This window comes from Bubalus bubalis, chromosome X (assembly GCF_019923935.1).
Source record: "Bubalus bubalis isolate 160015118507 breed Murrah chromosome X, NDDB_SH_1, whole genome shotgun sequence".
Taxonomy (NCBI): domain Eukaryota; kingdom Metazoa; phylum Chordata; class Mammalia; order Artiodactyla; family Bovidae; genus Bubalus; species Bubalus bubalis.
The window spans coordinates 4,993,783-5,018,741 of record NC_059181.1 but is presented as its reverse complement, the minus strand read 5'-3'; the positions used below and the strand labels follow the sequence as shown (position 1 = coordinate 5,018,741).

Sequence of the window (24,959 nt, the reverse complement as noted above, 5' to 3'; positions counted from 1 at the left end):
ACACACACACACACACACACACACACACACAATAGGAAAGATCTTTGCAGACAGCGATCAAATGTCACACAAGCCACTCTCTAATAAACTGCTGGTCACTCCCTGTTCCTACATGTACAATGTACTTTTTGTACTAGAAAGATGCTACATATAATTTTAAAAATTCATAAAAACGAAAGAGAAATCTGAATGATTGTAAGCCCGGAAAATCCATCTTTGAATCGATCAGGAAAACAGATAGGGCTCTGCAAAACTCAACAAGAAGGCCCAAAAAAAAAAGGCAAAGTGCACCAACAAAATTAGGCATGAGAAAGTGACCTGGGCAGACCCAGAGATCCGATTCAAAGATTTACAAGGCAATACGATACACACACCCCTAGGGATAAATCGCAAAATTTTAGCAAAGTGGAAAATATCCTTGAAAATATAAATGACCAAAATTAACTGAAGAATTCTAGAGGAAGTGGGAAATCTGCAAATTAAAAAAAAAAAAACGAAATGAACCCAAAAGGTGGTGGGGAGAGGATGATGGTCAAGGCCCTGGGGTCACATAGATTTACTGATGAGGCTTTGAGTTCCTTCAAGTTCAAACAGTAAATAAAATCAGTCCCCTGACGACATGTAATAGACACACACACAGATTCCACTATATTATCAGAGGTTTGCATATCTCTGATGGGAAAATCTAATGAATACAGAAGAGAAAGCAGAGTTCAAAGCAGTATATTCAACTCTGAAAAAAAAAAAGAAAAACATCCTTTTATATGTTCAGAAAACTAAACAGCAGAACAGCTTACAAATGGAGCTGGTCCCCTGGGAAGGGGAGACAGACGGCAAAGGAGCAAGTGGAATCCCACCCCTCCCTGTCCTCAGTTACTCGTGCAGCAGAATGGCCTGTTGAAAGCCAGGGTCATTTTCCTCCATGGGCTTTCCCTGAGCTCATTCACTCGCCTACTAGATACCCAGAATCCTCCGTCATTACAACTGGTTTCACGTGACGGCCTTCCGGGGGTCTGGAGGGCACACCGATGTTGGGATCTCACCATCAAAACATTCTCACGGGGAATAACCTGGAGTGTGGTCTGGGCTGTTGAATCGGGTATGCAAGTCTGAGAACAGCTGGCTTAGAACTCACCCAGATATGGTGAGGAAGTGCAGATTCTGGTGTGTTGACTGCCTGGGAGGCTGTGTGCTAGCATGGTAAGTTGCTCGGTCGTGTCCGACTCTGCGACCCCAGGGACTGTAGCCCACCAGGCTCCTCTGTCCATGGGATTCTCCAGGCAAGGATACTGGAGTGGGTTGCCATGCCCTCCTTCAGGGGATCTTCCCCACCCAGGGATCAAACCTGTGTCTCATTGGCAGGCGGGTTCTTTACCACTAGCTTCCCTGGTGGCTCAGATGGTAAAGCATCTGCCTGCAATGCAGGAGACCCGGGTTCGATCCCTGGGCCAGGGAGATCTCCTGGAGAAGGATATGGCAACCCACTCCAGGATGCTTGCCTGGAAAGTTCCATGAACGGAGGAGCCTGGTGGGCTACAGTCCCTGGGATCGCAGAGTCGGATGCCACTGAGCGACTTCGCTGTCTTTTCACCTGGGAAGCCAGAGAGGGTGGTGATAGGTAAATGACTCCCGGTTCCTGCTGACGCTGCTGGTCTGCAGACCCCATTTCCGAATGGCAGCGGACTTGCAGATCCTACCGTCTCCTCTCTCCTGTGGGGTCCCGTGGCGACATTCCTTCTCCCCAGCCTGGGTCTCAGTTCATGACAGTCATACCTCAGTGGAAAACCCATGCTCTCAGTACAAAGATTCCACAAGCTTCACCTGGCAATCTCCCCACTTATCAATACCAGTCTTCAAACTTACACATCTACCCTTCCGTCTTGTAGCCACACACCACCCAAAGAAGTCCCCAGAGTGGACTTCTCTGCCACCCCCACAATTATCCCCCTGTCTCAATCATTATCCATAGCCATGGTGAACTAAACTCCTCCAGGCAGGAGTAGACTATATCTCCTTAAAAAGAATGAAATAATGCCATCTGTAGCAACATGGGTGGACCTGGAGATTGTCCTACTGAGTGAAGTAAGTCAGATACAGAAAGAGAAATATCATATGGCATGCTTTACATTTGGAATGTAAAAAGAAATGATATAAATGAACGAACTTACAAAACAGACACTCCCAGACTTGAGAGAATGATCTTACGGTGGTGAGGGGGAAGAATGGGAGGAAGGGATAGTATTGAGAAGGAAACTCTGCTCAATACTCTGTAAATAACCTTATGAGGGAAGTTACTGGGGGGAAGGATGGGGGGAAGGGATAGTTAGGAAGTTTGGGGTGGAGATGGACACACTGCTGTATTTAACATGGAGAACCCACAAGGACCTGCTGTCCAGCACAGGGAACTCTGCTCAATACTCTATAATAACCTTATGGTCACCAGGGGAAGAATGGGGGAAGGGATAGTCAGGGAGTTTGGGATGGACATGGACACACTGCTGTATTTCACATGGAGAACCAGCAAGGACCTGCTGGACAGCACAGGGAACTCTGCTTAATGTTAGGAGCCAGCCTGGATGGGAGGGGAGTTTGGGGGAGAATGGATACTTGTCTATGTGTGGCTGAGTCCCTATGCTGTTCACCTGAGTCTAATAGAGCATTGTTAATTGGCTATACCCCAGTACAAAATGAAAAAGTTTAAAAGAAAATTAAATGGACGTGGGCTTTGTGTCTCCTATCATAACCCACCGCCAAGGAGGGAAAACATATATGTCTGTTTCCATCTTCCCTTTCAGGGACTGCCCCCAAAGCTCCCTCCTGGCATTAAAACACCTCAGGAAAAATAAGATTCACTTTCTCATCTTTCAGTTCTTCTTTTCCATTTTCCTCTTAAAGCAGGATTTTTTTCACATCTCTGTAGTGACAAAGGCCTTTTCTAGGTCCCCAGTGACATCCGTGCTGCTGTTGCCAATGCGAAACTCAGTCTGCAGTCAACCAAACCTTAACACGCACACACGTGGAAAAAAAGTCCTTGCTTCTCTTGCATTCTTCTTAATCTTTCTTCATCTTACTCAGTGTCAACTGTACTCAGACCAAGACTCAGGACCTACCTGGACGTGCCAGTCACCCATCCGAGGCAGGGACGTGGCCTGCGGGCTCGGAAAGCTCTTCCCCAGAAGGCCACGTGGCTGCCTCTTCACCACCTTCCCAGTTGTTTGAGACGTGACCTCCTCCGAGGCCCAAGGATATGCAGCAACGCTTTCCACCAAGTATGTCCCAGTCTTTTGAATTTAAGAAAACCATAAGAGGTGTTAGAGACATCAAGAACATCTTTTTAAATGGAGAGACATTTTGCGACATGTTCAGAAAAGTTACAGCCGCTATGGAGAAAAGGATGGAGTTTCCTTAAAAACTAAAAAAAAATAGAGTGATCATATAACCCAGAAATCCCACTACTGGGCAGATAGCCAGAGAAAATCTTAATTCCAAGAGAGACAGGCATGCCTATGCTCAGTGCAGTACTACTTACAAAAGCAAAGACATGAAAACAATCTAAATATTGAAAGACGAATGGATAAAGAAGCTTTATCCATTTATACATTTATATACACGCACATATATAATATACATATATACACACATGTATATACATATACTGGAGAAGGAAATGGCAATCCACTCCAGCACTCTTGCCTGGAAAATCCCATGGACGGAAGAGCCTGATAGGCTACAGTCCATGGGGTCGCAAAGAGTCGGACATGACTGAGCGACTTCACTTCACTTCTTCATATACATATACACACACACAAAGGAATATTACTCGGCCATGAAAAAGGAGCGATACTGGGTCATCCGTAGAGACATAGATGGACCTTGAGAATGTTATATAGAAGAGAAGCCCTAAAAAGAAAAATACTGTATCCAAACGTATATATTAATAAGTGGAATCTAGAAAAGCAGTACAGATGATCTTCCATGCAGAGCATACATAGACACACAGAGAAGAGATCAAAGGTCTGGGCACCAAGGGAGAAAGGGAAGGAGAGTGGGATGAACTGGGAGACTGGCACTGACACACATACAATATTGATGCTATGAATGAAATGGATAACTAATCAGAACCGGCTGTATAGCACAGAGAACTTTACACAGTACTCTGAGGTGACCTAACTGGGAGGGACATCCGAAAAAGGGAGGAATATATGTATACGTATAGCTGACTCACTTTGCTGGATAGCAGAAACTAACACAGCATTGAAAAGCAGCTATATACTCCATAAAAAAATTTTTTAAAAGATGAAATCTGTTGGAGTGGTGCTTCTCAAATTACTGGTTTACTGCCCTTTCCTGGATGCACAGTGGTACATGCAGTTAGTTACCTGTGCGTCAGTTCCCCTAAGGTCGGGTAGTTATCTGTCCATTATTTGTCCCCTAAGGTCAGTTAGACATCCATCCCCTTTCTACAGGGCTTCCCTGGTGGCTCAGTGGTAAAGGACCCACCTGCCGATGCAGGAGACGCGAGTTCGATCCCTGGATGGGGAAGATCCCCTGGAGGAGGGCATGGCAAGCCACTGGAGTATTCTTGCCTGGAGAGTTCCCTGGACACAGGAGCCCAGCGGGCTACAGTCCAAAGGAACGCAAAGACTCAGACACAGCTGAGCAACTAAACACAAGCACATGAGTATATAAAAATAAGTGGAGACTCAGTTTCCCTGGTCAGTGCGTTTAAGACGTGAATGAAAGAGAAGAAAGAGTGTTTAACAGTTCAGCTCCAACTGCTAAGACGAGACAAGCATGGAACTCCACGTAAACAAGCCCACTTTTATCGCCACTCAACGCTCCCTTCCATCCATTAAAAAAAAAAAAAAAGACAAATGTCACAATAACTCATACCAACTGGAAGAACTTTGCATGTAATTTCCCCGTAACATTCAGCAACTATTCCTATCAGTGATATTCCATCTCTGTAACGAATAATTATACGGCGGAGGCAGAGCAGCGGCAAAGCACGAGTGAGGTCTCAGGAAAGGTATTCCCGGAAGTTCAGGCTCAGGGAGCACGCACATCTTGGGGCATTTTGTTTGATTTCCATTACAGAAACAATTTTATTCTGTGCATAGACACAAGACTGTGACCACCATCTTATTACAAGGGCATTATGTTTTAGCAGCAAATTGCATCTTTTGGGAATCGATGAAGGAGCTAATTTATTTCTGTTTGTAAAAACAGTCTTTGACGAATGGTTTGTTTATGTCTTTGTAGCTTTTTTTTTTTTTTTTTAATGTTTTCTTTCTGGACACTGCCTGGATAGAATTACAGGTACAAGAAGAATCACGACCCCTCTCTCCTGACACTATGTGGAGCCTGGTCATCTGGCCACTAACCTACTTATCGGATACCGACTTACTCTGTATTCACTGACTACGCTTCTGCTAAGAGCCTGAAACTGTGCTCCGCTGAACTTGGGAATACAAAGATGATGAAGGCTGGTGCTGTTTAGATGCAAAGTCATGTCCGAGTCTTTTGCAACCCCACGGACGGTAGCCCGCCAGGCTCCTCTGTCCGTGGGATTTCCCAGGCAAGAATACTGGAATGGGCTTCATCTTCCTGAATAAGGAATCAAACCCGCATCTTCTGCATGGCAGGCAGATTGTTTATACCACTGAGCTAACCGGGAAGCCCTTATGATGAAGCCTGTTATTGGCTGGACAACAGCCTCTTGCACAGAATCAAACCTGTGTTCTCAGCAACATGTGAATCCCCGTGTCATCCTGAACCACTGGGCTGGCTCCGCCCTAGCCATTGTATATACCTTCCACTCCAATATTTTTCTTCACAGTAACTCTTAAAATCCCTTTCACTTCTCTGTCATCTTGGCATTCCTATATCTTTACCGTCCATTGTTTCTCTTTTGGCCGGGCACAGTCTCCAGGACTTTCTTCAGAAAAGAAGTACATTTTTGAGATTTTCAGTATCTACAAATATTAATATTTCACATTCATAATTGACTAATAATTTTGCTCAGTATTGCACTACATGTGAGGCCTAATTTCCCCCTAGGTTTTTTTTAAATTATTTAAAATTATTTCTTACCCTGTGCTGGGTCTTAGTCACGGCATGTGAACTGTTAGTTAGAACAATGTGGGATCTAGTTCCTTGACCAGGGATGGAACTCGGGACCCCTGCATTGGGAAGGAGGAGTCTTAGCCACTGGGCCACCACGGAAGTCCCCTCACACAGTTTTTGAAGGTGTTGCTGTATTGACTTGTCATCTCAAGCATTTCTGTTGCAAAGTTCCAATATGATTATTGGTTATTTTTATTGTCCACGTGGCATTTCTTGACCTTGAAATGGTGAATTAGGCCAAGTCATTCATTCAAAATGCTGAGTTGTCCAGTTCTTTCCCCACCAGCTTCCAGTGCCCCCACTGCTGACAGCCAGTATTGTTTTCTCAAGAAACTGACCGAGCCACAGGGAAAGAGCTTGAGATTCTGTGCATGCTACTACCCCAGAGAAAGTTCATGGTCTCTACTGAGCTATCCTTTTGTAAAGTCCACTGGTTGCTGTTCTTCCGTTGCTCAGTCATGTCCGATTCTTTGCAGCCCCATGGACTGCAACACACCAGGCTTCCCTGTCCTTCACTACCTCCCAGAGTTTGCTCAAACTCATGTCCATCGAGTCAGTGATGCCATCCAACCATCTCATCCTCTGCCGTCCCCTTCTCCTCCCACCTTCAATCTTTCCCAGCATCAGGGTCTTTTCCATTGAGTTAGCTCTTCGTATCAACTGGCCAAAGTATTGGAGTTTCAGCTTCAGCATCAGTCCTTCCAATGAACATTGACTGATTTCCTTTAGGATGGACTGGTTGGATCTCCTTGCTGTCCAAGGGACTCTCAAGAGTCTTCTCCAGCACCAACAAGAGCTACCAGCTGACATTTTACTGTGTCACGCTCCAAATGAATTGGACAGTTCAGAATGATCAGTTAGCCCAAGTTTTAACATAATGAATAAACCAAAGCAAACAAAAAGGAGATAAAAAAGGAACTCTGAGGAAAGGGAAATGTACCTTCATGTCTCTACTATTTCTTCGATCTTCTAAAGTTGGGTGCTTTGTGCATTAATTTTTAGTCACTTTTACCAAAAAAAAAAAAAAAGAACTAAGTGAACATTAGGGATTCCCCGGTGGCACTAGTGGTAAGAACTCACCTGCACACGAGGCGTAAGAGACTCAGGTTCGATCCCTGAGTCAGGAAGATCCCCTGGAGGAGGAAATGGCAACCCGCTGCAGCATTCTTGCTTGGAGAATCCCATGGATGGAGAAGCCTGGCAGGCTACAGTCCATGAGGTTGCAAAGAGTCAGACACGACTGAAGCGATTTAGCATGTGAGTGAACTCAGATATTTAAATTGATTTTTTAAACAGATATTTAAATTGAGTTTTTAAACACATATTTAAATTGAGCGAGTCAGATATTTAAATTGGACATGTTTGTGTTTATGGACAAAACTGAAGAAGGAATACCGACTAAAATAATATCAGCATAAAGATAAGATGCATTGAATTATCTCATGAGAATTCATTCCGAAATCTTACCTACTATCAAATTTCACTGATAATTTCACACCGGCAAAGCAGGTCTCAGATCGTTAACTCCTCTACAGTCCTTTCTTATTTCATTTGACACTCTGACGCAGGCTGGACACATGAGGGCTCCAAGCCATGTTTGTGGAAACAGCCTCTATACAGAAGGGAGCAGCTGTATTCATCGGCCATCTCCACTTATACTGAGATGCCTACATCTCTGGCTTCCCTGGTGGCTGCCAGGGAATAATAATAAATAATCCGCCTGCCAATGCAGGAGATGCACGTTGGATCCCTGGGTTGGGAGGATCCCTGGAGAAGGAAATGGCAACCGATGCCAGGATTCTTACCTGGGAAATACCATGGACAGAGGAGCCTGGGGGGCTGCAGTCCATGGGGTCACAAACAGTCCTACACGACTTAGCTACTAAATAATAGCAACAACAAAATTTACATCTCTTATGTAACATCTGGGGAGCCATGTCCCGGAACCCATAAACAATACCAGACAGAGCAGTTACATTCTGATAAAAGCCAATGGATAGGGACCCTCCCACAAGGAGCTAGTGTTTGCCAACAAGTCTGACCTTGACAAGCTCACAGGGAGAACTACCCTGATCACCTTGCTTTTTGATTTTGAACCAGTAAAAAGAAGAAAAGGGATTCCCAGACTGCCACTAACCCTTTTTTACCCACATATGTTAAGATTTTGACATTTTTTTAAACTACACTATTTAAATTTTATTTATTTTTAAGCACACAGACATAAAAAAGTACAAAATGAGCCAAGATTCTAGTATTCAGATAACTTTAGGAAGATAGATGAGCTACTGTATTTTAAGACCAAAGAATTGATGCTTTTGAACTGTGGTGTTGGAGAAGATTCTTGAGTGTCCCTTGGACTGCAAGGAGATCAAACCAGTCAATCCTAAAGGAAATCAACCCTGAATAATCATTGGAGGGACTGAGCTGAAGCTGAAGCTCGAATACTTTGGGTCTCTGATGAGAAGAGCCGACTCACTTGACAAGACACTGATGTTAGGAAAAATTGAAGTCAGGAGGAGAAGGGGGCGACAGAGGATGTGATGGTTGGATGGCATGACCAACTCAATGGACATGAGTCTGACCAAGCTCTGGGAGACAGTGAAGGACAGGGAAGCCTGGCATGCTGCAGTCTATGGGGTTGCAAAGAGTCAGATACAACTTGGCACCTGAACAACAGCAACAAATGGATGTCTCAGTAAGGAATAGGCATTCTCTAATACAAAAAATGGGATGTACTTGAGGATGTATCCTATTTCCTTATCTCCACTGTCAAAAGCGCTAGAAATACCTGTAATGCCTTCAAATGTCTTCATGTCGGCACCGGTGATGAAATCATTTGTTTCTATCTCTCAGTGTATCTAGATCCATCTCTTTCTCGATGCGTGAGCTATGGCATGTGGATAGTTGATTGAAGGGTATGGGATCTAGTTTCCTGACCAGGGATCGAACCCCAGGCCCCCTGCATTGAGACCACAGAGTCTTAGCCACCGGACCACCAGGAGAGTTTCAGTTTCTCGTTCCTTTTCTAAGCCTTCCAAGCCATTTCACTCTTTAATAGTTAGTTACACTTTCTTTTCAGTTCTTCCCCTATACCTAGAGAACGGATTCGCCAAACCGTCCACACATGCTTTAGGTTATTATACCTACATAGCATTTGTGTTTGGCCCAACCAGTTGAAACCCACTACTGCAGTTTCAAGCACGGGGAAACAGTCTTCTCACAAATGGGACCTCTTCCTGCAGTCAGACTGAATACGGGGCCAATGAATCACCAGACTTCTGACCTAGGAAAAGTTGTATAAATCAATGGTACCCTGTAAATAATATATGAGACTGGAGGCTCAATAAGTCTCACGGTGAGCTCTGGGAAGAGAAGAGCCCTGGGTCAGGCAGAGTGGAGATTAATGAGGCTGTGTATATTTCCTGCTCTGCGGGTAAATAACTCAATATTTGCCACGGAAGCCATCGATGGGAAACAGTAGACCCTGCATTGATGTGCCGGGTGTTCTGAGACCACAGTCAATAGAAATTAATTAAGTGCTACAATATCTATGATTAAATACGTCTCTAGGGAGAACTAGAAAAGTCACGAGAAAAGGAAATGGAAGAAAGAGGAAGCAAATTCTAAGAAGCAGTGGCAGAAACAATGATAGATGAAGTTGTAAATGGTAGCTGAGAACAACAAAAAATTAAGGTGTATGCACAGCCCATCTGAGGTGTGGGAAGGAGAGCCCTGGGTCCCTTAAGATTTTTCACATTCATGTGTCATCCGGTCAACATTTGTCACGGCTTCTTCCTGTGAGCAATGACACATGAGTCTTCAAGTAGGGGAGCGAGTTTATTAAAGAGAAGTCCAAGGCTGAAAGGATGGTGGTCTTGGATGACGGGAGCAGTGATTATCCAGTGAGAGTGATGGAGGCGTGTGCAGAGGCTGGTGAGGAGGGGTGAAGCTGTTCCTGTCTGGGTTGCCAAGAGCATGGGATAAAGAGATTCTTATAAAGATATTGCATGATGAGTGTCTGAGCAGAAGTCTATGTGGATTTGCTCAGAGGCCCCAACGTCAGCTTACAGGCACGAGCCAAGTGTGGAGGATGCCATGTCCGTCTGGGATGAACCAGGAACTTAAGAAGGGTGAGATGGAAGTGTGTCATAGAAAAATGAAAGACCCTGGGGAAGATGATGCTTCATTAAGATAGGAAACAAGCATGAGACGTGTGACAAGGCAGAAAATAGGAAGGAGTGAATAAAGATGTGAGCAAAGACATCTAGACAAAGAGATGACCTTGTTCAAAGGTCTCACACTTCGGGGCAGGGGTTCCCGACTTAAAGGATCTAGTGTCTGATGGTCTGTGGTGGGGCTGATGTCATAATAATAAAATATAGTGAACAACAAATGCGGTGTGCTCCAGACATTCGGAAACCATCCCACCCTACTCCCGGTCCCTGGGAAAATGGTCTTCCATCAAAGTGGTCCCTGGAGTCAAAAAGGCTGGGGACTGCTGCTCTAGGATGAAGACTGACTTTAACTGAATATGACCCGTGGGCTCTCCAGAAACTAGACCCTGCGGGGCTTTCAGCATCTTTGAGCATCATCTCTCATCGGCCACCCACCGGGCCAGTCTGAGCTTCAGCCACACAGCCCTTCCTGACCCTGGCTTCACATCCACCAATAGGAGCTCAGCAGTTACTTGGTGATGGCCAGAGGGGGCGGAGCTTCAGCGGAATCCCCCCACCCCCACCCTGTGGCCCAGGAAGATTGTCAATCATTACTGCTACTTTGAAAGGTAATTTGCATTACAGTATGGCAGAAAGTGAGGAAGAACTAGATGAAAGTGAAAGAGGAGAGTGAAAAAGTTGGCTTAAAGCTCAACATTCAGAAAACTAAGGTCATGGCATCCGGTCCCATCACTTCATGGCAAACCGATGGGTAAATAGTGGAAACAGTGGCAGACTTTATTTTTGGGGATCTCCAAAATCACTGCAGATGGTGACTGCAGCCATGAAATTAAAAGACGCTTACTCCTTGGAAGGAAAGTTATGACCAACCTAGGCAGCATATTAAAAAGCAGAGATATTACTTGGCCAACAAAGGTCCATCTAGTCAAGGCTATGGTTTTTCCAGTGGTCATGTATGGATGTGAGAGTTGGACTGTGAAGAAAGCTGAGTGCTGAAGAATTGATGCTTTTGAACTGTGGTGTTGGAGAAGACTCTTGAGAGTCCCTTGGAGATCCAACCAGTCCATTCTGAAGGAGATCAGGCTGGGTTTTCTTTGGAAGGAATGATGCTAAAGCTGAAACTCCAATACTTTGGGCACCTCATGAAAAGAGTTGACTCATTGGAAAAGACTCTGATGCTGGGAGGGATTGGGGGCAGGAGGAGAAGGGGACGACAGAGGATGAGATGGCTGGATGGCATCACTGACTCGATGGACATGAGTCTGAGTGAACTCCGGGAGTTGGTGATGGACAGGCAGGCCTGGCATGCTGTGATTCATGGGGTCGCAAAGAGTCAGACACGACTGAGCGAATGAACTGAACTGATAGACATTGTCTGCATCCCTGCCGCCAGTCAAATCCAAATGTTGAAATCCTAACCTACTATGTACAGGGATTAGGATATGGGGCCTTTGGGAGGTGGTGAGTTCATGAGGATGGGGCCCTTATGAATGGAATCAGTGTCCTTAATAAACAAACCTTGTTACTGAGTGCCTTGTTTAATGAGTGCCCTTAATAAACAGAAGAATACATCTTCTCACACAGTGAGAAGATTATGAACTTGGAAGCAGGTTCTCATCAGACTCTGGGTCTGCTGACAATCTAATTTTGGACCTCCCTGCCTCCAGATACCTGAGAAATAAATGTCTGTTGTTTATAAGCCATGTAGTCTATGGTATTCTTTCATAACAGCCCAAATCAACTAAGACAAAGGGTTTGAGGTTTTCGTGGGTTAGGATACAAACCATCTGTGAAGAGGTTTAGACCAACACTGGGCTTATATGTTCCAAGCGGACTTAGTTTCTAACCACATCTAAATCCATATTGGAAAAGAAAGGTACAACTTCCAGAAAATAAAGCTAAAATGGCTAGTTCTCTAAACATGAAGCCTGTGAAAAAATGTATTTTTACTTTTGTAAGACTTATTTCTTAATCTGTGTAAATAATGGACCCCAATTTAAAGATGCACAAAAAACAATGCAGATAGAAGAGTAAGAAAAAAAAAAAGTAGTTGGAAAACAGAGGAAGAGAATGAATTTAGCTAAAGGTGGGCTGTTGATGTAGTTAGAATCTGATTAAACAGTGAAAGTGAAGTGCCAAACTAAAAATAATCAGCGAACTTACACAGTAACTGGGACAGTGAGTTAACCACACAACACGTTTTGTGCAACTCAGGGAAGTGTGTTGCGTTGGCAAACTGGGAGGATGTATTCGAATATAACACAGTGATAGAATTGGTCATTCTAGCTCCTAATCATAGAAGGTTACCTCTAAAGATTTCTGGTTTTGGAGATAGAGAAAAAGTGGGTGAGAAAGTCACTTTATGAGAGTCCGTGGTTACTTTATACCACAGGTTTTGAAATTCTGTCTCAAAACACACGATACTATGATTCACAACTGTTTTCAAAATATTCATTTCTCTTAACCGAATAAAAGTAATTTGTCTACGTGAAGAAAATGGAAAATAATTTTTTTTTACCTAAGGGATCAATGTTGAAGGCAAATGAAGGTGATAATGGATCCACATACAATCAAAACCCAATAAAACAACTATAGAATATCACCTTCTCGTTTGGTTATCTTAAAACTTTACAGATGGTACAATCAATATGAGCGTTGCAGCAATCTCATCCCTGGATGTGACGCATTAAAAGTAGAAAGGAACTATCACTGTGACATTCCAACCTTCTGGCAAATCTCCCTTAAAGATGTTCACCTTCAGCCTAATGATATATTTACGTGGATTCAAAATTCCTAAGAGCATTAATAGAACCTTTGATGATTTAACAAATGGAAAAGCAGGATGTTAGGATGAGCTATGGCATGATATATTTAATTTATTCCTAAAATATGTAACACTGCTTGCTCTGACTGTTCCAACTGGAGTAATTGGTTGCAATTAAAATAATGAGATATTCTAAATAATGATACATGCAATACAAATGCAGAGGGATATGCAATTTGTAATTCCTTTATCATTTTTATGCTGATACATTTCTTCCTAATTATAATAAGCTTCTGAGCTAATAGGAATACATTTTGTCCCCTGGACTATATTCCAGAGGAAATTATTTCTCAACATGGCTAATGTGAAAACCACTTGACTGAACTTAAAATATATAAACATGTAATTTGTAAAATAAACTTTGGGAAACTATTGGGAGCTTTCTACAACCTGAAGACATGCTGATTCTCTGACTCTGCACTTCTGCTTCTGGGTAAATATCCGATATGTTCTTTTAATGTGTGTAAATATCCGATATGTTCTTTTAATGTGTGTTCATCAGAAGACATGTGCAGGAAAGCCTATCAAAAATGCTATTCTGTAGTGTTGTAGGCAACCCAGCAATCCTACTTCTGGACATACACCCAGAGAAAACCAGAATTCAAAAAGATACGTGTACCCCAATGCTCATAGCAGAACTATTTACAGCAGCCAAGACATGGAGACAATGGGAATGCCCATCAACAGAGGAATGGATAAAGCAGGCGTGGTATGTGTATGCAATGGAATACTACTCAGCCATAAAAAAGGAGTGAAATTGGGTCATTTGGAGAGACATGGGTGGACCTGGAGACCATCGTACAGAGTGAAGTTAAGTCAGAGAGAGAAAAACAAATATCGTATATTAAGGCATATATGTGAAATATGAAAAAAAAATTGTATAGACAGTCTTATTGATAAAGCAGTAATAGACACACAGACATAGAGATCAAAGGGAATGGGCACAAAGGCAGAAAGAGAAGGAGAGTGGGATGAATCAGGAGTTTGGGACTGACACATACACACTTTTATATATAAAATAGATAATTCATGAGAACCTGGTATATAGTACAGTGAACTCTACACAGCACCCTTCGGACATCTAAATGGGAGAGAAATCAAAAAAAAAAAAAAAAAGAGGATTTATGTATACATACAGCTGATTCACTTTGCTGTATAACAGAAATTAATACAACACTGTAAAGAAACTCTACTCCAAGAAAAATGTTTTTAAACTTGAAAAAAATATTTCTGAAAAGCTACAGACATTTGAGAATAAAGTTAAGGCCCTGGCTATGTGACCTGCTTGAGTTTGGAGGCAGTGAGCATGATTTGGAAATTAGATATGGGACCTTCATGGCAGAATTATTGCTCAATTATTAGGTGTAGATTTGAAAGAAGTTCAAACTGCTAGGCACAGCATAAATAAGATACAAGGATGTAATATACAACATGGGGCATATAACTAATACTTTATAACTTTAAGTGGAGTATAACCTATAAAAATGCTGAATCACTGTTACACACCTGAAACTAATCTAATGTTATCAATCAACTGTACTCCAAGAAAAAAGTTAGTTCCTATCCTTGATAATATTTATTAGCCATTTATTGGCTAATAATTATTGGCTAATAAATAGCCATTTATTGAAGGCTCTGAGTACAAACAAATGCATTGATTGCCTGTCTGAATACTGTTCTAATAAACTTATGTGTATGAACTCCTGTAGTCCCAGGGGTAGCTTTTCTTCTTCCCCACTTCTATTTGCCATGAAGTGATGGGACCGGATGCCACGAGCTTAGTTTTTTAAATATTGAGTTTTCAGCTAGCTGTTTCACTCTCCTGTTTCACACTCTTTGAGAAGCTCTTTAGGTCCTCTTCACTGGGCTGGCTTTTGGGGAGTGGAGATGAACAAATGAAGGAGTCAGACAGCTGGACATATGGGGAAGAGGATTCTAGGCCTAGGAAGCCCCTAGTGATGGGGTCTATGGATGGGAACCCGTGTAGCATCTTGGAGCAATGAGTGGAGTGAAAACATCATGGTAGAGGCATGGGCTTGCAGAGGTGAGTTCAGGCAGGTCCCTGGAAGGGCTTTTAGGATGAGAATTTCCCTTGCACGGAAATGTCACTCAAGTATCGGAGGGTTTGCAGCAAGAGGGATAACTTCTCACCCCAACTGTAATTTTTGGTAAACTGACACTGGATTGTATAAGCGTGGTGATGAGACACCCCCAGGGAGCTCTCCTAACGACAAAGATGGAAGTGACAGTGGCCTGGAGAAAAATGCCACTGGAAGGAATGAAGAAACCCAGGAAGACTCTAAAAGAAGTAGAGTGGACAGGGCTTATGAATAGAGTCTACGGATGGGTGTGGCAACAGAGAAGGAAAGGAACCCAATGTGTGAGTCTGGGTTCCCGCCTGATACACAGATGCCGGGGAGTGAGTTACGGAGTCCCGTAGCTTTGTTTCGGACGTCTTCCTGCTGAGTTGCCCTGCAGGCATTCCGAGGGTTGAGGTCAAATAAGTGGCTGGATACAGGATAGGAAACAGGTCAGAGACCAGAATTTGGGCATTCTGACAACATAAATGCTATATATAACACTGCCCGTGGCAACAGTACAGACAAGGGAAACATGAGAAGCTACCTTGGTGGCTCAGACAGTAAAGAACCTGCCTACGATATAGGAGACTCAGGTTCCATTCCTGGGTAGCGAAGATCTCTGGGGGAGGAAATGGAAACCCACTCCAGTATTCTTGCCTGGAGCATCCCATGGACAGAGGAGCCTGGTGGGCTACAGTCCACGTGATCGCAAAGAGTCAGACACGACTGAGCAACTAACACTTTCACTATCATGATAAATGCTATGCTATCACGATAAATGTTCTGTTTGAACACCCAGACAAGGACAAAGTTGAAGCCCTAAGAAAGTCCACCATGAGAACTCGGACAGAGGAGGAGACATTTGTGCAGGCATGTGGTACCGCTGGAGTTGAGAAAATGTGTGCAGTACAGAAACGGTTTCATGAAAAGAGGATTAAAACTGAATTATAGCAGCTAAAGAGTTTAAGAGGACTTCCCTGATGGTTCAGCAGTTAAGAATCTGCCTTCCAGTGCAGGGGGACATGCATTCAGTCCCTGGTTGAGTAACTAATCCTACATGTCTCGGGGCAACGAAGCCCGTGTGCTACAACTATTGAACTCACATGCCACAACTACCAAAGCCCTCGCACCCTCGAGTCTGCACTCTGCAACAAGAGAAGCCACTGGAACGAGAAGGCCATGCAACACAATGCAGAACAGCCCTCATGCTGCAAAGACAACCCGGCACAGCCAAATAAGTAAATCTTTAGGGCTTCCCTGGTGGCTCAGCTGGTAAAGAATCCACCTGCAATGCAGGAGACCTGGGTTCAATCCCTGGATCGGGAAGATCCCCTGGAGAAGGGGATAGGCTACCCACTCGAGTATTCTTGGGCTTCCCTGGTGGCTCAGCTGATAAAGAATCCGCCTGCAATGCGGGAGACCTGAGTTCCATCCCTGGGTAGGGAAGATCCCCTGGAGAAGGGAAAGGCTACCCACTCCACTATTCTGGCCTGGAGAATTCCACGGGTTTAAGATGCTTTTTAAAAATAAATTCCCTAGATTGAACCAAATAGAAGTGAAAAGTGTAACATTAAAATATAAATACATCTCTGTTTTAGGTGTGTGTGTGTGTGTGTGCGTGCACACGTGTGTGTGTGTGTGTGTGAAAGAAAGGAATCTCCACTATTTGCAAAGCTTTTGAAAAAAGTCTCTCTCATGCAGCATGAGGAGTCTAATTTTCCTGGTAGCTTTCCAAAGAGAGATCAAAGTTATGAAATGGGTCTTTATTTCCTGGAGCCGACAGAAATAAGTCAAGGGCAAGGTCATTCTTCCAAAGCCACCCTCCCCCAATCGTCTCCACAGCTTTCAAGTTCATCTTTCTTTGCTTCAAGTCCAGAGAGGCTACCTGATAGCTAATGGTACCCCATCACCCGATCCACTGCCAGGTGGGTTGTTACCTTTGGTTTCCCGGGTGACCATGTCAAATGAAAGCCAGATGGCAACTCAGTCTGCTGGAAGACATCACAGAGGGGCCCCAAGAGGGCCTGCCTGACAATTATGCCTTTGCTAAAGTCTCAACATCATCTAACTTTCCTGCTGAAACACCACCTTGGAATAAAAATACTGTACACATCAGCATGAGCTGTGTAAAAACAGAGTCCTTTGAGTACACAGTTAAGCCCCATAATGAACGACTGGTGTTTACGTGATACTATTTAACCATCTCATCCTCTGCCACCCTCTTTTTCTTTTGCCTTCAATGGATAGACCGACTCAGTGGTCATGACTCTGAGCAAACTCTAGCAGATAGCGAAGGACAGAGGAGCCTGGTGTGCTATAGTTCATGGGGGTCGCAAAGAATCTAACATGACTTAGTGACTGAACAGTGATAGCAACATTTTCCTGACACATGTCCCCAGGTACACATGGCTATTGTCCCGGACAAACAGGACAACAGGCACTTCTCGGGGAGACACAAAAGGTCACCACGTCATCGGTGTGCAGGAATAATCAGGTCTACAGCAGCGCTTGCTGGATTCAAAGAAGTGAAAAAAGAAAGTCACTCAATTGTGTCTGACTCTTTGTGACCCCATGGACTGTACAGTCCATCGAATTCTCCAGGCCAGAATAGTGGAGTGGGTAGCCTTTCCCTTATCCAGGGGATCTTCCCCACCCAGGGATCAAACCCAGGTCTCCCGCTTTGCGGGTGGATTCTTTACCAGCTGAGCCACCAAAGAAGCCAAGGAATACTGGAGTGGGTAGCCTTTCCCTTCTCCATGGGATCTTCCCTACCCAGGGATCAAACTCAGGTCTCCCGAATTGCAGGCAGATTCTTTACCAGCTGAGTCACCAGGGAAGCCCAAGAATACTGGAGTGGGTAGCATTTCCCTTCTCCAGGGGATCTTCCCAACCCAGGGATCGAACCCAGGTTTCCTGCACTGCAGGCAGATTCTCTACCAGCTGAGTCACCAGGGAAGCCCAAGATCACTGGAGTGGGTAGCCCAGGTCTCCCACATCTCAGGCAGACTCTTTACCGTCTGAGCCACCAGGGAAGCCCATATGCATGATCATTTATTAAGTCAGTACTCATTGATCAAAAAAAAAAAATACATGAAGAATTCTCATCAGCTCAACCCAGTGTCAATCAGGTCTATAATTAAGAGTAAGATTTAGTGCATGGGAAAATGGCAAGGCTTGTTTAGAACTGACAGCAGCTTAATTTACAAAATACACAAACAGCTCATACGACTCAACAATAAAAAAAAAAAAAAAAAACAATAGAAAAGTTGGCAGAAAACCTAAACAGTGATTTCTCCAAAGAGGATGCACAGATGGCCAATAGGCACATGAAAAGATGCCCAATATTGCTATTTATGAGACATGCAGATCGAAACTATAATGACATACCACCTCACACCAGTCAGAATAGCCATCGTTAACAAGTCTGCAAACAGTAAATGCTGGAGACAGTGTGGAGAAGACAGAATCCTCCTGCCTTGTTTGTGGGAATGGAAACCGGTGCAGCCGCTGTGGAAAACTGTGGAGGTTCCTCCACAAACGAAACACAGAATCACCATACGATCCGGCAGTTCCACTCCTGGGCATATATCCAGATAAATCTATGATTCAGAAAGATACGTGCACCCCTGTGTTCATTTGCTGTTCAGTCGCTCACTCGTGTCCAACTCTGCGACCCCATGGACTGCAGCACGCCAGGCGTCCCTGTCCATCACCATCTCCTGGAGTTTACTCAAACTCATGTCCATCGAGTCGGTGACGCCATCCAACCATCTCATCCTCTGTCGTCCCCTTCTCCTCCCGCGTTCAATCTTTCCCAGCATCAGGGGCTTTTCTAATGAGTCTGCTCTTTGTATCAGGTGGCCAAGTAGCGGAGCTTCAGCTTCAGCATCAGTCCTTCCAGTGAATATTCAGGACTGATTTCCTTTAGGATGGACTGGTTTGACCCCATTGTTGTCCAAGGAACCCTCAAGAGACCACCACAATATTGTAAAGTAATTAGCCTCCAATTGAAATAAATAAATGGATTAAAAAAGAAGAAGAAGAGTCTTCTCCAACAGCACAGTTCAAAAGCATCAATTCTTCTGCACTCAGCCTTCTTTATGGTCCAACTCTCACATCCATACAGACTGCTGGGAAAACCATACCTTTGCCTAGACAGACCTTGGTCGGGAGAGTGATGTCTCTGCTTTTTAATATGCTGTCTAGGTTTGTCATAGCTGTTCTTCCAAGGAGCAACTGTCTTTTAATTCTGTGGCTGCAGTCACCATCCGCATTGATTTTGGAGCCCAAGAAAATGAAATCAGACTCTGTTTCCAAATTTTTCCCATCTATTTGCCATGATGTGATGGGACCGGATGCCATGATCTTAGCTTTTTGAATGCTGAGTTTTAAGCCAGCTTTTCCCTCTCCTATATTCATAGTAGCGCTATTCACAACAGCCAAGACATGCAAGAAACCTAAATGTCCATTCACAGAGGAATGCATAAAGATGATGTGGTACATATATATAGTTGAATACTTCTCAGCCCCTATAGAGAACAAAATAATACCATTTGCAACAGATGGCTGGACCTAGAGATTACCATATTGAGTGAAGATGCCTCAGAGAGAGACGATGGATACCATATGATCACTTATAAGTGGAACCCAAAATATAACCTAAATATAATCTAAATTTTAAAATATATCCGAGAGAAAGAGTCTGGATAACCCAAGACACTTGAGATTCTGGGAGAGGAGGCACAAAAACTTCAGGAAAAGACAATCTTGTTGATTCATGTGGTGTCTATGTTTGATGTGATGGGATCATGAGTCAACGCCTAGATGGAGATATAGCACAGAATGAAAACATATAGAATAAATCAGCGGGTTTCCCTGGGAGCTCAGTAGTAAAGAATCCACCCGCCGATGCAGGAGACAGAGGTTCAGTCCCTGGTCCGGGAAAATCCCACAAGCTTCAGAGCCACTGAGCCCATGTGCCACAGCCATGGAGCCTGTGCTTAAGAGCCTGGGAGCCAAAACTACTGAGCCCGTGCTCTGCAACAAGAGAAATCAATGTGATGAGAAGCCCGCACACCTCACCTAAAGAGTAGCCCCCGCTCACCCCAACTAGAGAAAAGCCCCCACAGGAACAAAGACCCAGCACAACTGAAAATAAATAAATCAATGCAATTATGTTTTAAGTAATTAATTTATTTTAATTGGAGGCTAATTACTTTACAATATTGTGGTGGTTGTTGCCATACACTGACATGAATCCGTCACGGGTGTACACATGTTCCCCATCCTGAACACCCCTCTCACCTCCCTCCCCATCCCATCCCTCAGAGTCATCCCAGTGCACCAGCCCTGAGCAACCTGTCTCATGCATTGAACCTGGACTGGCGATCTATTTCACATATGATAATATACGTGTTTCAATGCTATTCTCTCAAATCACCCCACCCTCACCTTGTCCCACAGAGTCAGAAAGTCTGTTATTTACATCTGTGTCTCTTTTGCTGTCTCGCATATAGGGTCATTGTTAACATCTTTCTAAATTCCATGCTGCTGCTGCTGCTAAGTCGCTTCAGTCGTGTCCGACTCTGTGCGACCCCATAGATGGAAGCCCACCAGGCTCCCCGTCCCTGGGATTCTCCAGGCAAGAACACTGGAGTGGGTTGCCATTTCCTTCTACAATGCATGAAAGTGAAAAGTGAAAGGGAAGTCGCTCAGTCATGTCCGACTCTTAGTGACCCCATTGACTGCATCCTACCAGGCTCCTCCATCCATGGGATCTTCCAGGCAAGAGTGCTGGAGTGGGGTGCCATTGCCTTCTCTATCCAAATTCCATATATATGCGTTAATATACTATATTGGTCTTTTTCTTTCTGACTTACTTGACTCTGTATAATAGGCTCCAGTTTCATCCACCTCATTAGAGCTGATTCAAAAGTATTCTTTTTTAATGGCTGAGTAATATTCCATTCTGTATAAGTACCACAGCTTTCTTATCCATTCATCTGCTGACGGATACCTAGGTTGCTTCCATGTCCTGGCTATTGTAAACAGTGCTGTGATGAACATTGGGGTACACGTGTCTCTTTCAATTCTGGTTTCCTCGGTGTGTAGGCCCAGCAGTGGGATTGCTGGGTGGTATGGCAATTATTTTTTAAAAGAATGAGTCAGGATGCAATTCATCAGAAAGCCCTGCAGAATTCAGTGCTCCTAAGAACAAAGATTCAGTTACCTGAGAAACTTGGGTTCTGAATATAGCCTGACATGTGTGATTGATTTGTTGACTGCTAAGCCAAAGAGAGATTGCAGCACAATATAGTGTTAGTTGCTGAGTCATGTCCAACTCTTTGTGACCCCATGGACTGTAGCCCACCAGCCTCCTCTGTCCATGGCATTCTCCAGGCAAGAATACTGGAGTGGGTTGCCATGTCCTGCTCCAGGGGATTTTTCTGAGCCAGGGACTGAACCTAGGTTTCCTGCATTGCAGGCACATTCTTTTCCATCTGAGCCATGAGGGAAGCCCTAAAGAGAGATTCACGGGGCTCATATTTGGTTTTGCTCATAAGAGGAAATATTTTGGTTTTGCTCATAAGAGTAAAGAAACCTGCTTGGAGGTTGGCAGGTTATCCCCTGCCAACCTCCAAGCTAAAATTCTAGGAACGTTTTATTATGTGAGCTTTTATGAGTGACAGATGACCTGGACACAGATTCATTGGCAAAGTTACAAAAACTCTACTGAAACAGGGATCTCGCTGGGAAAGAGAGGGCAGGAGGAGAAGGGGGCGACAGAGGATGAGATGGTTGGATGGCATCATTGATTCAGTGGACATGAGTTTGAGTAAACTCCAGGAGACGGTAAAGGACAGGGAGGCCTGGCATGCTGCAGTCCATGGGGTTGCAGAGAATCAGACAGCACTTAGCAGCTGAACAACAAAAGACACGTGTAGAATATCAGCCTCTCGGTTGACACGCTCTTGAAGATCCAGGAAGCATGCGTCGGTGAGATCCAGAGACAGCCTGCTGACTCCAGCAAAGACTGCAGACTTCTCTCCCAAGCATCTGCAATGTCTCACCCTATTCCTTTTTTTTTTTTTTGCCTATTTTTTTCAGTCTCCAGACACAGCTGTCTAACCAGGTACATCATTCCCCTTGGCAACAACAGAGTTCAGTCGTGCCTCTGTTTCAGAGATTTCTCTATCTGGTATTTGGGGAAGCCATTTGCCAGGGAGGAAGGAGAATAACAGGCAACGTCTGCGTGTCTTTCTCTCTTCTTTAATCCCTTTGGAGAGACTCCATCTGCAGTGAGCTGGGTGACTCATTCTTGACAACTCCATACGAGTGCAGCAGGGTTGACTTTCTGTCTTTGCTCCGAGGATTCCCTTCCTTATTCAAACTGCTCTTCTCAGCCAGGGCCAGAGAATTAATGATAGTCACCCCCAAACGTCCCCTTCTGTGTGAATACAGAATCTAACGAGGACACTCTTATCCACATCTTCTGTACACGTCCCTGGTTTCGTCAGCAGCCCGACAATACTTCCTTGTTCTTCTTTGATGCTTAAAAAAAAATCCCTATGGAAATGACTCATTCCTCAAGCTCTGTGTGGTCAGCGTGGCCCCCGGAGCCCACAAGAGCATTAACGTCAGGAACAAGGATAGACATGTCGTCATGCAAAGCACATCTTAGTCTGTGAGAGACCAGATTCTCTAAGCCTCAGTCAACTGCCTTCTGGGAAGAACCGATTAAAAAAAATAAATTAAAAAAAAAAAAACAGGGCAAAATTGGTACAAATCTCTGCCTCCAGGCCGGGCAGTAGGAAATCATTTTACCATAGTTGAATGCACAGAACAGAACACTGTTAAATGTGGAGCTGGGAATGACAAATTGGAAATAAACCTTGGGACTCGAGCCACTGTAGGAAATGAGATGACAGCCCGCTATGTAATGACTCCAGGAATATCTGAGCTTTTCTTTAGCATATGGAAAGAAAGGGGAGTGGCTGGCCATGGTGGCAACCCGGTCCGTTTATAGATGACGAGGAAGACTAGACTAATATTCAACATGTAATTGACGGTGGGGTCTGGCGGCTCGCTGCTCAATAAAGAGCAAGGCTGGTGGAAGGGACACTTAGCTATATTTTGGATACCGGCAGTGGTGGGGTTGGGTGGGTAAAGAAATGGACTTCTATCCAAATGGCTTCCGGTCACTGACAATCAGGGGCAAGAGCTTTTATAGGCAGAGGGAGGGGGCTTCATGCAGAAACACCACACTCAGCTCGGACAGTCATCCTGGAATAGGTCATTGGTGGTCTGCCCGGTGTCATCTTTATTGTCTCAGGTACAGTTAATCTTCAGTTCCTGGGGGAGGGCATGGCAACCCACTGCAGTATTCTCACCTGGAGAATCCCAGGGACAGCGGAGCCTGGCGGGCTATAGTCCATAGGGTGGCCAAGAGTCAAGCAGGACTGCGGCGACTGAGCACACGATCTGCAGTTCCCGGGTCATACTGTTGCCGTCTCTTTGAGGCCAGTTCTTGGAAATGAGGCCCCTGACATCACGGCTACAGTCTGGCCACCGTGGAATTCACTTCTCCACCTGGTGGGGCTTCAGTGTCTACAACGCAGCTCAGAGGATGATCCACAGCCCCTGAGGAGCAACCCAAGCTCCTTGATTTGGCTTAACAACTAACTAACTAACTAACTTAACGACTAACCAAATTATTAATTTGGCCCTCTTTGACTGTTTTCCTTTGTTTCTGCACGTTCTCATTTCTATGATTAAACTTTTTTTTTTTTTTTAATCTCCAGCTCAAGAACAGACTCTCCTTGGCATCTCCTCAGCGGGTTGCAAGTTGACGGCCATCCTCGTCTCGGTCCAGAATACAGCTAAATTTTTATCCAAAAATACAGATAAGGTTCCTTTCCCCCAGCCTTGCTCTTCATTGGCTTTTGAGCAGCGAGCCACCAGACCCCCACTGTCACGAGCTGTGAACCTACGCCTGGGTGTCGATGAGAAAAGTCATCACCCTTTCCCCAGTAACACACGTGTGAGTCTTTGAAAATACATTTTTAAACTGCAGGCACTGTGTCCACACAAGAGGGTTCGAGTGTTTCATCAGTAGACAGCTGAGGTCATTTTTTAAAAATTTTCTAATTGCAGGATCATTGCTTTGCAGAATTTGGCTGTTTACTGTCAAATCTCAGCATGAATCAGCCATAGGTATACATATATCCCCTCCCTCTTGAACCTCCCTCCCACCTCCGTCCCCATACCGCCCCTCTAGGCTGATACAGAGCTCCTGTTTGAGTTTCCTGGAGACATACAGCAGAGATAGCTGGGGACCTTTAAAGCACTTCTCGAACGTTCACCCCTCTCAGTGTGTGAACGAATTTGGCAACACAAAAGCACGTCCAGACATGGTGACCATGTTCATGGAGAAGGCATCTAACCTATTTTAGATGAGAAAAATTACAGCACATTTTCCGACAAGCTGTCCCAGAATTTTCGTTATCATCCTTTCTAGAGACACATTCGTCCTTCATTTTCGCTATAAGCCTTTTATTTATTTTTATTTTTTTTAAAGATTTTTTTTTCATGTGGACCATTTTTACAGTCTTTATTCAATTTGTTATGATATGGCTTCTGGTTTATGTTTTGGTAGTTTAGACGCAAGGCATGTGGGATCTTAACTCCCCGATCAGGGATGGAACCCACACTCCCGGCATTGGAAGGTGAAGTCTTAACCACAGGACCCCCAGG

General features: G+C 44.3%; 1 non-coding gene across 1 annotated transcript; it reads left to right on the top strand.

Moving 5' to 3' along the window:
• The first annotated feature begins 1,383 nt into the window (after positions 1-1,383).
• TRNAC-GCA lies at positions 1,384-1,456 on the top strand. The gene has a single exon. It is a non-coding gene; the product is annotated as a tRNA-Cys (tRNA).
• The last annotated feature ends 23,503 nt before the right edge of the window (positions 1,457-24,959 follow it).